At 26.9% G+C, this 12,116-nt stretch overlaps 1 protein-coding gene across 4 annotated transcripts in view; it reads left to right on the top strand.

Annotated features, from left to right (window-relative positions):
* The window catches only part of LOC119602481 (ETS-like protein pointed), a 185,267-nt gene that overhangs the window by 14,556 nt on the left and 158,595 nt on the right, over window positions 1–12,116 (top strand). The window lies entirely within an intron of this gene.

The following is a 12,116-nucleotide window of genomic DNA, read 5'->3' as shown; positions in this document are numbered from 1 at the left end:
CTTTCCAATTCAATTTCAATTTGTAGTTATTTTTGTTTTTGTGACACATGTTTATTTATCTATGTATCTTGTATTTGTGTTTAAGAGATAACTTGACAGCAACATACACTCAATTTGGCAATAATGACATTTGAAAGAATTTTTTTTGGTATCGGTATCGGTGTTTGTTTGTTATTAGTTACAATATGGTACATGGTCTATAATTTTTATATTTTCGATGTTTGTTGTCTTGAGATAAGGAAAAAAATATACAAAACTTTTTTTTTTTTTTTAATTGCAAATAATATTTAATTTTTATATAATAAATTTAACATACGTTGAGTAATGAAACATGTAGAATATATAGAAGTTATGAATTCTATAAAATGATTGCCTAACTTTAATGAACTTTTGCGGGCTTTCCCCGAAAAAATTTATATTCACAAACTTCATAAACTTAGTCTATCTTATTTTATACTTTTTTCTTACGGAAACATTATTTACAACAGATATCATATACATTTCACTCTAAACGTTTGTCATGTAGAGTTATATTGCTGAATTAAAATAAATTGCAGACTGACATGTCTGTCAACGGTATTAGAATATTAAAAACAAAACAAAACAATGCTAACAATAATATTAATTAATTAATAAAGCTTAGACAATTATTATATAGTTTAGAAAATTATTCAAAAAACAAATCCCTTAAATTTAATTAAAAAATAAAAAATGTTATCAGCTGACAAAATGGCAACAAAATGTAATTAAATACATAAAAACAATTTTTTAATATTTATATGTATCTACATACATATTATTATGTTATTTTTAAACTATGACGTTTTGTTTATTTATTCATTTTATATGGGTTATAAATTTAAAAATTAAAAAAAAATTACACTATAAAAGAAATGAATGAAAACATGTTAATTAAAAAAAATTGCAATATTTTTATAAACCTATAAATTATTATAATTCACTGATTAAGATAAAATAAGTCATTGAATACTCTACAGTTATATAGTTGTTTGTATAACAATTTAATATTTCAAGGTGCTGTAAAACGATTTTAGAATCTTAATGGTTTGTTATTCCATTCATAAAATCTATGCAGCTAGAAAAATGAATTACTTTTATAATAAAATAAATATTATTTTATTAAATTGAAAAGAAAGAATTTGAATTATTTAAATTAAAACGCATAAAACTTTACGATATAATAATTAATAGTTCAAAATTTAAGCCAAACTTGGCTTGGCAAACTGGAGACATGCGATTTAAGACCAATTCGAGCTTTTCATACATCTAAGATTAGAGCTTAAATTGATTCACAATAGAAGTTATAAATTTTAGCCACCAATGAAGTTTGTAAATAAACTTTCTCGAAGCTAAACTTGAAACTTATAGCTGCCCTTGATTAAAACTCAAGTTGTCCTATTAAAAATCCCTCTAAAACTACTTTAACTTATTACCAAAGATAAATCTAAGCCAAGTTTTATGTTAACTTAAACTTCTATTTAAGCTAGAGTTTGATTTAAAAATGTTCTTTATTGATACTAATTTTAAATTATGATTAAAGCTCAACTTTACCTAGATTGAATTTAAAATTTTTAAGGGCCGTCGGTTGAAGTCAAACTTGAGCCATATAAATGCTTTTTATAAGCATTTTTAGATTAAAGCTAAAAATGAGATTTTCAAACTAAACCTAAGCTTTACAAATTTCTCTCACCAATGAAGCTTAATAAAATTTTTAAAATAACCACGATTGTAGCTTTCTTGACTCGCAATTTAAGCTTAACTAAAGCTTAAAAAAATATAAATTACAAGCTAAACTTGTGCTTTTTAAATGGCCTCAATTGAAGTTTAAGTAAACACATAATTAAACAAAATTATAGCTTTACTAATGCCCCAAATATCCCTAAACTTTCAGGGCTGAACCTATGATTAAACTTAAGCTTTACAAATGCTTGAAGTTACACCTATATTTGAACAACTATTAAAGCTATATTTGAGCTTTGAAAATATTTTCAATTGAGGCTAAACGTAAGCTTAAAAAAGTCCGACTAATAAGAAAAATTTCACTCACCAATGAAGCTTGATAAAAATATTAAAATAAACGCAATCGTAGCTTACGTAACTCGCAATTAATGACGAAATAAAGCTTAACAAATTGCAAGCTGAAGTTGTGCTTTTTAAATACACTCAAATGAAGTTTAACTAGACACACACATCGAACAAAATTATAGCTTTACTAATGTCCTAAATGACCTTTAACTTTCATGTCTAAAAGCTTAAAATTGCAGCTAAATATGAATCACTAAATTTGAGTTTTGCAAATATCTTTGATTAGAGCTAAATTTAAGCTTTAAAAAGTCTCACTATTAAGAAAAATTTCCCTCAGCAGTGAAGCTTAAGTAAAACATAATTGAACTAAATTATAGCTTTACCAAACCCCCATATGACCTTAAACTTTCAGTGTTAAACATATGATTAAACATAGCTGCTTAAAATTACAATTATTTGAAACGTCATTAAAGCTAAATTTGAGCTTTGAAAACATCTTCAATTAGAGCTAAACTTGAGCTTTAATAAAAATATAAATGTGCTGTTTCTAGATACCGATCGAGCAGTTTGAGCACAAATTTTACTTGTATTTTGTTATTGTAACAAAAACAAAATACAAGTAAAATTTTAACTCAAACTACTCACACGTTATCTAGAAACAACACATAAAATAACCACAATGCTAGTTTACTTGACTCGTAAGCCGAATTAAAGCTTAACAAATTACAAGCTAAAGTTGTGCTTTTTAAATACCCTCAAATAAAGTTTAACTAGACACATGATTGAACTAAATTATAGCTTTACTAATGCCTCCATATGTCCTTAAACTTTCAGGACCAAAAGTATAATTAGTAAATGTCCTTGATTCGAACAGCAATAGCAAAAAGTTAGGTTATAAAAGGACTTAAGATAGCAGTTTAACCTGGACTATAAACATGATCTTTTAAAATGCACTCAACATATGATTTATAAATGCCCTTGATTTGAATTACATTCGAACTACGATAGCAAAAACTTAGGTTATAAAAGGACTTAAGATAACAGTTAAATTTGAACTATTAAAGTTACCGATCTAAGCAAAACTTGAGCTTTTTAAATGCCCTCAGTTAAAACTAAATTATAGTTTTACCAATGGCCCCATATGACCTTAAGCTTTCAGGGATGTGATTTACAAATGTCCTTGATTTGAGTAACGCTAGCAATGAGTTGGATTATAATAGGTCTTATGTTTAAAGTTAAAACACAACTATTAAAGGTCTTGAGATTAAAAAATCTTTAATAAAGATAAAACTGGCTACCAAATCATAAAAGACTAATGCTGATCATACACTATAAATTGTGCAAGATCGGGGTGTACAAGATCAGTAAAGCTTTCGCTTTTAAGTTGGAATATTTTACATTTAAGGATAAATTATTTATTATGCACTACTAATGCATTCATCAAAAAATTAAAAATGTTATTTTAAATTACCAAAAATTAAAGTAATGCATGAATAGATCTTCCCCAGTAGTCCCCACTAATGACAAACTTACCCTCAAATACCCCAAACCCACCTAAAGCCGATTTAATTTAAGCAAATTTATATAAATCACAAGAAAAAGTGTTCTACTCGTCATGTCTGTGATTGCATTTTATTTACAAATAAAATTTTGAATAAAACAATGAATATGAGATCGTTCGTAACCATATTGTACAAACATACAGACATAAGTTTAGGTATATAGCACTATGCAAAGCGAATATGTAGACCAAAACAACTTCCGGTGATAAAAAAACAACAAATTCAAAAGAAACTAAAAAAACAATGAAAAATAAAAAATTAAATTTGGTGTGGTTTTTTCTAAATTTTAATTTTGTTCATGTAAATTTACTTTTTATACAAAAAAAAATTGCTGAAACTTAATAAATTTATATCACAGACACAAAAGCTCTCGCTCTCAAGCACTCGTTTGCTCTCTCATTCACTTAGTATTTACACATTCATTCATTTATTCATTCATTATTTGTTCAATCTTGTGATGGATGAATAAATGTTTGTATGGGATTGGATGATGATGGTACAATTTCGTATATGTATTTACTATTCTACAGGTCGTTAATGCAGATTTATAATGATTATATGCGATTTGTTGTACATATTTATTTTTTGTAGAAATTTTATGAAAATGCAATCAAAATAACCTTGATGGCAATTTATAACAACAGTCAGTTAGCAAATGCAGCAGCAAGTGAAGAACAAAAAATAGTTTTTTTATGTGTTTTAAATGATAAATTACTGACATATTTTTGTGGTTGTAACAAGTGAAAAATATATATGGTAGATAAATAAATTTACATAAAAGCAAAAAATAAGTTAGACATGTGAAAATAAATACAATTTTAAATGAAAATTTAGGTTTATTAAGATTTATATTTGTATACATTTATTTTAACTACTATGTATTCAAATGCTATTTTTCAATTCTATGGCTGTTGCTGTTTTTTTCTTCTTCTTCTTTTTGCAAAACAAAAGAATTTTATTTATTTAAATTATATTTTTATTTTTGTATTTTTATCTTATCTACGGCAATAGTTATCTTTGATTCCAGAATACATAAATAAACTAATTACACTTAAAGAAAAATTGGTAGTTTTTCTTTCAAATGCAGATAAGAGATTGTTTATAAAAAGAGAAACTATTGAAGTTAAGGTTTATGTTAAATTTGAGTCTAAAAAAGGCTTTCGATTGAAGCTAAACTTTTTCCTGGTTTTGAAAGAAGGCCTTAATAGCAGCTACACTATAGATTTAAAATATATTCAGGATCAGGATTCAGCGTCATGTACCTCCTGACGCTGATTTGGCCCTAACTTCCCTTATAAAATTACCCAAGATTGAATTGTATGCTAAACCTATATTATAAGAATGACTCAAGATTGAACCCAAAATTGTCCTACAAAAATATCTAAAATTTATGTTAAATTTAAACTATAACAATATTCGACTATGCCGAATCTTATATACCCACCATTGAACCGTATGTCGTAAATGGAATGCTCCCCTATAAACATTAGGGTGATATTTGAAATAGGGCTTAAGTCAGTTATGGATACATCCCTTTCGGTTTAATAAAATATTAATTTAAAAAAGAATATATTTTTATCCAACTTTTAAACTAAGAATATATGTATATGGGCGGTCAATCGGGGTCAGTTATAAAATTCGGTAAATAGATTTTGGCTTGTAAGAAACTTACTTCTGTATATCGAATTTCATAGCTATACTCGCATTTTTAAGCCAGTAATGTGCGTTAAAGACAGTTTCTGAAGGGGGCCTTATATGGAGTCAATTATAGACCGATTCTCATAAAATTCGGTAGAGAAATTTGTGCTCGTAAAAAACTTACTTATGCCGAATTTCAGTGCTATACATGTATTTTTAAGAGCGTGAAAGACATTTTCTGAGGGAGTAAAATCAATTGTGGACCGATCTCCATAAAATTTGGTAGAGACATTTTAACTCATACGAAACTTGTTTACGTCGAATTTCATCGCTATACTCTTATTATTAAGACAGTAACGAGTGTTAAAGTAATTTTCTGAAGGTGGACTTATAGGGGGGGTAGGGTAAATTATGGACCGATCCTCATAAAATTCGGTAGATAGATGTTTGCTCGTAAGAAACTTACTTATATCGAATTTCATTCCTATACTCGCATTTTTAAAACAGTTATGACTGTTAAAGCTGTTTTTCGAAAACGTGGACCAATATTGCCCATTTTCAATACCAAACAAATCATACCTATAAGAAATATTTGTGGAAATTTTCTACTCTCTAACACTTTCCCTTCGGACTCTATCGTGCTTTTAACAGACAGGCGGACGGAAAAACATGGCTAGATCGTCTTAGAATTTAATAAGGACCCATAATATATATACTTTTGTGGTTCTATGAGCACATAGACCCACAGAATTACAAAATCAATATACCATCACCTTTTTGAAAATTACTTATCTAAAATTTAAAACTTAACTTGAGCTTTTAAAACCCAGGATTAAAGCTTAACTTACATAATAAAACTTAAGCTCTATATATAGCTAAAACTTAGGCTTTATAGCTACAACTATTTTCTACGATTGGTGAAAACTTCGGTGATAAACTTAATATTTAAAAATAGGCCTTTAATTAAAGTTAAATTTTGACTAAATTTTGTAATTTAAATAATCGCAAAATTGCAGTATTACGAGGCCTATAATTGAAGAACCTCTTAGATTGTAATTGAAAATAAAATTGGAAATAAAATAAAAGATCGTTTATAAAAAAAAGAAATAAAATCATACTTTTATTAACATCGATTAAAGCAATACACTACGATTGAAGCTGAACTTGATTTTTAAAAATGCTTCATTAAAACTTAAACTTTAGAAGGTCCTAACCTTGGACTAAAAGGATTTATGATCTAAAGTGGAATTATAAAATATAGAAAATATAGAAACATGGCCGGATCAGCAATTGTGGGCGGATAAGTTCTATAGTAAATGAAAGCCCGATGAAAGTTAAACTTGAACTGGCGAAGATCGGTTGATAGTCAGTTAAACTAAGTCTACAATACCAATAATTTGAACTAAAATACATTTTACAAAATGCTTGTGGAATAAATTTTATAAAAAAAAGTCAAGGATTAAATTCACACCTTGTTCAAAATTATCTACGATTGAAGTCAATCTTAGACTATAAAACAATATACGATTAAATCAAAAGATCTGTAGTCAGTAGAGCTGTAAACATGGTTTATATTTGATTATATTCCGATTCCTTATTTAAGAATTTGTTCTTTTTCCAACTTTTGTAATTAATGCGCATTGCGCAATTCCCTTTTTAGAAATCTGACGTCATGACGTAAGAAGAAAAGAAAAAATATACATATTTTGGACTTTTTAGAATAGAAGGTACTTAGTTGATTTAGTTAAAAAAAACATGAAAAGTTTTCTTTTTTTTTAACATTTTATGTATTCAATAGACAATAAATTAATTCGTATATAATTATAGATTCTTTTGCGTTGTTTGTGGGGATTTAATCTATGTGTTGTTTTTTAAGTAATGAATTCATGGATTCTGTATAAAGAATTTGACGTCGTTTTTATAATGCTGCTGATAAAAAAAGTATTTGAGACATTGAAATGAAGTACTATTAGAAAACTCTCGATGGATGGTCTGGGTTTAGATCTTGATTTGAAAGTAATGGGGTAAACATGTATTTTTATTTTTGAGTATATATGTATGTGTTTCTGTCTGAAAAAATCGTAAATTTAAGTTTAGATTTGTCGAGAACCCTCCGATATTTTATTTTCAGATTAGTTAATTTCGAAATACTTAGAGAAGATGTAGATGCACGTGTAAATATCTATAAAACAAATTGACTTAATCATCACATTCCTTAACGACTCTGACCTCGTATGTAGTATTAGTTTCTTGACGTTACAACTGACTGACTGATTGTAGACGAATGAATTTTACGAGTGAATGACTGATTGACGGCATGCGTGAATATTGTTCTATTACAATGATAAAGAGTTGAATATAAAACGATTTGTATATATTTCTTTAATATTGATGAATATGAATGAGTGAGAGTGCTTGTTATGAAATTCTAATAATCTTAATCCAAAGGTGTCAGATTGAAAAAAAAAAACTTTTTTATGTATCAATTGCAGAAATGAAAATTGTTGCGAAAGAATCAAAATTTTGTTGTGTCTTTAGGTGAAAAGATCAGTTTTCTAATTGAGTTTATAAAACAACGAAATGTTGGTCGTAGACCCACTAAAGCCATGTCCTTCTGCCCGGGTGATCATCTGTTTGCTATTTTTTAATCTCCCATAAATATCTTATATCTTTTAAAATACTCCTTAAAACGATCAAATAATTATAATTTAAAACAACTCTTTTGTTCTTTCACTCTTTAACATTTGTCACGCATAAAAATGATTATTTTATGGTTTTAAATTTGATAATTTTCATAATTTTTATTATTGCAAATGAAAAAAAAAAATTTTTTTATTGCACAAAAACTTGCATTGAACAGACTCGCGCTGGTTTTTCATACAATACGTACGATTTATTCTGGCTGTTTTTCCATAGTGAATATTTTTTTTGAATGAATATGGCCCACGCTTTTACAAACATAATACATTTAGATCCATATATACAGTTGTGGTAGTTTGGATAACAAGTACCAACATACAATCTAAACAAAAAAACACTCTAGATACAATATGAACTCATAAACTGGTTGATAAACACCCACTAGGGCAATATTTATTAAAAAAAATTGCAGAAAAAACTATATGTGAGTACTATAGTACTTCTAATCCATACGACAACAAACATCTAGAAGTTTAAGTAAAAAATGCGATAATTTTGTATAAAAAAAGAGAAAACAAATGGATTTTATAAAAAATTAATTTTATTTATTTTTATGGTCACTTTAATAGCTATTTAAATCATTACAGGACACCTTAATACTTTTAGAAAAAGTTTTTATATAAAGTTAAATATGTTGAACAAATGTGTGATGATTTGCTAAATTGTAAATTTTTGCATAAATTGAGAGTGTTTGGTTTATGGGAAACTTGTGGACTATGAACCTGCTGCTTTATCTCAGCTATGGAAGGATTACTATTGCTAGCACGGAAAGCGACCAACGAAAGACATATTTCCACGGGCTTTTCGGGGTCCGCGGACCATCATTATTCAAAATTAAAGATAACTCTAAATCTATATTTTACACTTAAAACGCAATATTTCACTAAACATCAAATTTTTTACTTAAAATTCAAAATTCTCCTAGAAACTCCAATTTTCACTAAAATTTCTTTTTCACAAAATTTAAAATTTACTAAAATTTAAATTTTCACTAAATTTTCATTATAATTAAAATTTTCAATAAAATTTAAATTTTCACTAAAAATTAAATTTTCACTAAAAATTTCAATTTTAAGTAAAAATTTCATATTTTCACAAAAGAATTTATATTTTCACTATAAATTGGTATTTTCACTAAAGAATTAAAATTCACAGTTTCATATAATATTCGTAAAAATTCAAAATTCACTAAAAATTTTGAAAAATTTAAATTTTAAATAAAACTAAAATTTTAATTACAATTTTCTTTAAAATTACAATTTTCACTAAAAATTTCATATTTTCACAAAAAATTCATACTTTCACTATAAATTGTTATCTTTACTAAATAATTCAAATTCACATTTTCATATAATATTCTTAAGAATTCACTAAGAATTCACTAAAAATTTACGAAAATTTAAATTTTCAATAAAATTAAAATTTTCTTTATAATTACAATTTTCTTTAAAATTAAAATTTTTAATAAAAATTGCAATTTTCACTAAAAATTTCATATTTTCTCTAAAATATTATATTTTCACTAAAATTTTATATTTTCTCTAAAAATTCATATTTTCACTATAAAATTCAAATTTTAACATAATATTCGTAAAAATTCCAAATTTACTAAAAATTTACGAAAATTTAAATTTTCCCTTAAATTCTATCTAATTTAAACTAAAAATTTTAATTTCCCCCAAAATATTAATATTTTCACATAAAACTCCAATCTTCACTATATATTAAATTTTCTCTAAAAGGTCAGTTTTGCTTTCCTTTAACCCATTCACTCATTCACTTTAAAAAATGTTTGAAGAGTTCAATTTTGCCCTGCAAAAATTTAAACTACTCCACTTTTCCAAAATTAATCCAAATTCATGGAAAAAACGTACTCCGTTAAACATTGTGATGTCCTAGGTGAGGACCTCGTAATCCATCCACGTATTACATCAGAGTAATTCCAAAAGTACTCCCTTGTTAAAATTATGGGAGTGCATGATCCGTAACATGGTCTTATGTAATACAAGCCACATTGTTAAAAAAATAAAATAAACATGATCCATGTCTGCGTAACATAGGACTACTAAATGGATCATGTACTCTTATAATGTTCATAGGGAGTAAACAGAGGGAAAAGGAAATATACACGCCTGGTACCAAATTGACACCAAAGAGTTTATAATTTTTCAATAACATCCGTTGTCAAAGTATATACATACGTACGACAACACTAATGCAACAATTCGTTGTGGAAATCTATATTTTATACACATCCGTTGTCTAAATGTTAACAAAACGTGGTTAGCTCACTATTGACAACGGATTGTTTGTCAATAGTGGGCTTACCACGTTTGTTAACATTTAGACAACGGATGTGTATAAAATTTAGATTTCGACAACGAATTGTTGCAATGTTGTCAACATTACATAGTGTTGTCGTATGTATGTATATACTTTGACAACGGATGGGATTGAAAAATTATAAACAGTTTGGTGACAATTTGGTACCAGGCGTGTATATTTCTTTTTCCCTCTGTGTAGTTTTGGGATTATCTAAATGGATTATGTACTTCAATAATTATTGTATAAACACTAGGGTGATCGATTATTCGACATTTTCCAAAAACCGGTTTTCGAATAGTTGACATTTGAAAAAAACCGGTTAAAATTTTTAAATTCAGAAAAAAACCGGTTAACCGGTTTTTCATTATAAATAACAAATCTATTTTAATTTGAAAAAAATAACGTTTATGTTTAAATTTGATTAATAAAACATGGCCCGAACTGATTTTTAACAGTTTAAAAGATTATAACTTTAGATCTAGTCGTCTGATTTACATTATTTCTTTAATATAAAAAAAATAGGAAAAAAGTGGGACACTTCTGTTAAACATAAGGAACTTTGTAATCTAGCTTATTCTAAAATCCCTGTTTAGGCAATTTTCAAAGGCATTCCAACACTTCCATAATATTTCAGCCGCAAATTAATTATTGTTATAGGAATATAATCTTAAGATTGGTAAAATTTTATCAAGCAGTTATTCCAATCAATTTTACAAATGAAATTTGTTAATTAATTAATAAAATCAAAAAAGTTTAACCAAAGGTGCTTTAGAAAAATATACTCTAGTTTCTGTACTCCAATATTTTTAAAATTTAGACGGGCTGTATTATTATTTACTTCAAAAATTAATTTAAGTAATCTTTGAATACAAAGCAAATAAAAGTATTCGAAACCGGTTTTTAAAAAGTAAAAAAACCGGGTTATTCGATATTCGAAAAATCAACATTTAGAAAAAACCGACACTGGTAAAGCAGAAAAAACCGGTTTTAAAACCGGTTGAAAAACCGAGGCGATCACCCTAATAAACACTTACTGAAACTAAATTCGAATGCCACTGCAGATTTTTTCTGCAGTGGACATCTATAGACATCATTTACATCAACGTGTTAAATAAAAAGATTCGTTTACAACTCTTTTAAAGCTAGCACTGTTTATAACATTGTTTATTATTTGCAAATAATCGATTAATTGTTTATTTTAACAATTATGAGTTTCGGTTTTATTTATTTATTGCTTTAGCCATTGTACTCTACTATAGTTCCTAAACCAAAGAAAAAAAGTGTGTGAGATTGTTTAATAAACAAAAAAGCAAAATTTGCCGCTATTTCCTCACTACAATTCATTCATAAAATTTCATCTTAATAGAGAGTGAGTTGAGTGTTGTTGGTGATGCACCCAAATTATCGAAAAAAAAGACACAAAAATTTTTATGTTTAAATGAAAAAAATACTTAATGGCGGTAAAAATACAAATATTTTATGCGTAGAAAAAAACTCTACAATAAATTTAAGAAATCTTTTTTTATATTTTCAATTCATTGATGTATTTTAGCTCTTTGGGCCGTATGTACATATGTATGTAAATATTGAAACAATGCCAACAATTTTTGTCAAAAAGTTAGTTGTTTTATTTCCTCGAGTGTAAGTGAAATATTTACATAGCCAATGAGTTTGATGACTTCAAAGGTAACCGGGGATGCACTATTATATTTGTTTCTTTATTTTTGTTTTATTACCTTTCATTGTTAATTTATTTTCCATTATATTTTTATCTTTTGCCGCTTTATAAACGCTTCATCATATTGTCATGATAATAATGAAGATGATGATCATTTTTTTTAGTAA

Source organism: Lucilia sericata, unplaced genomic scaffold (assembly GCF_015586225.1).
Source record: "Lucilia sericata isolate MDLA Ls3-8-SP2 unplaced genomic scaffold, ASM1558622v1 Contig000007F_arrow, whole genome shotgun sequence".
Lineage (NCBI taxonomy): Eukaryota > Metazoa > Arthropoda > Insecta > Diptera > Calliphoridae > Lucilia > Lucilia sericata.
The sequence above is the reverse complement of the archived record's forward strand: the minus strand, read 5'-3'. Positions and strand labels throughout refer to the sequence as shown.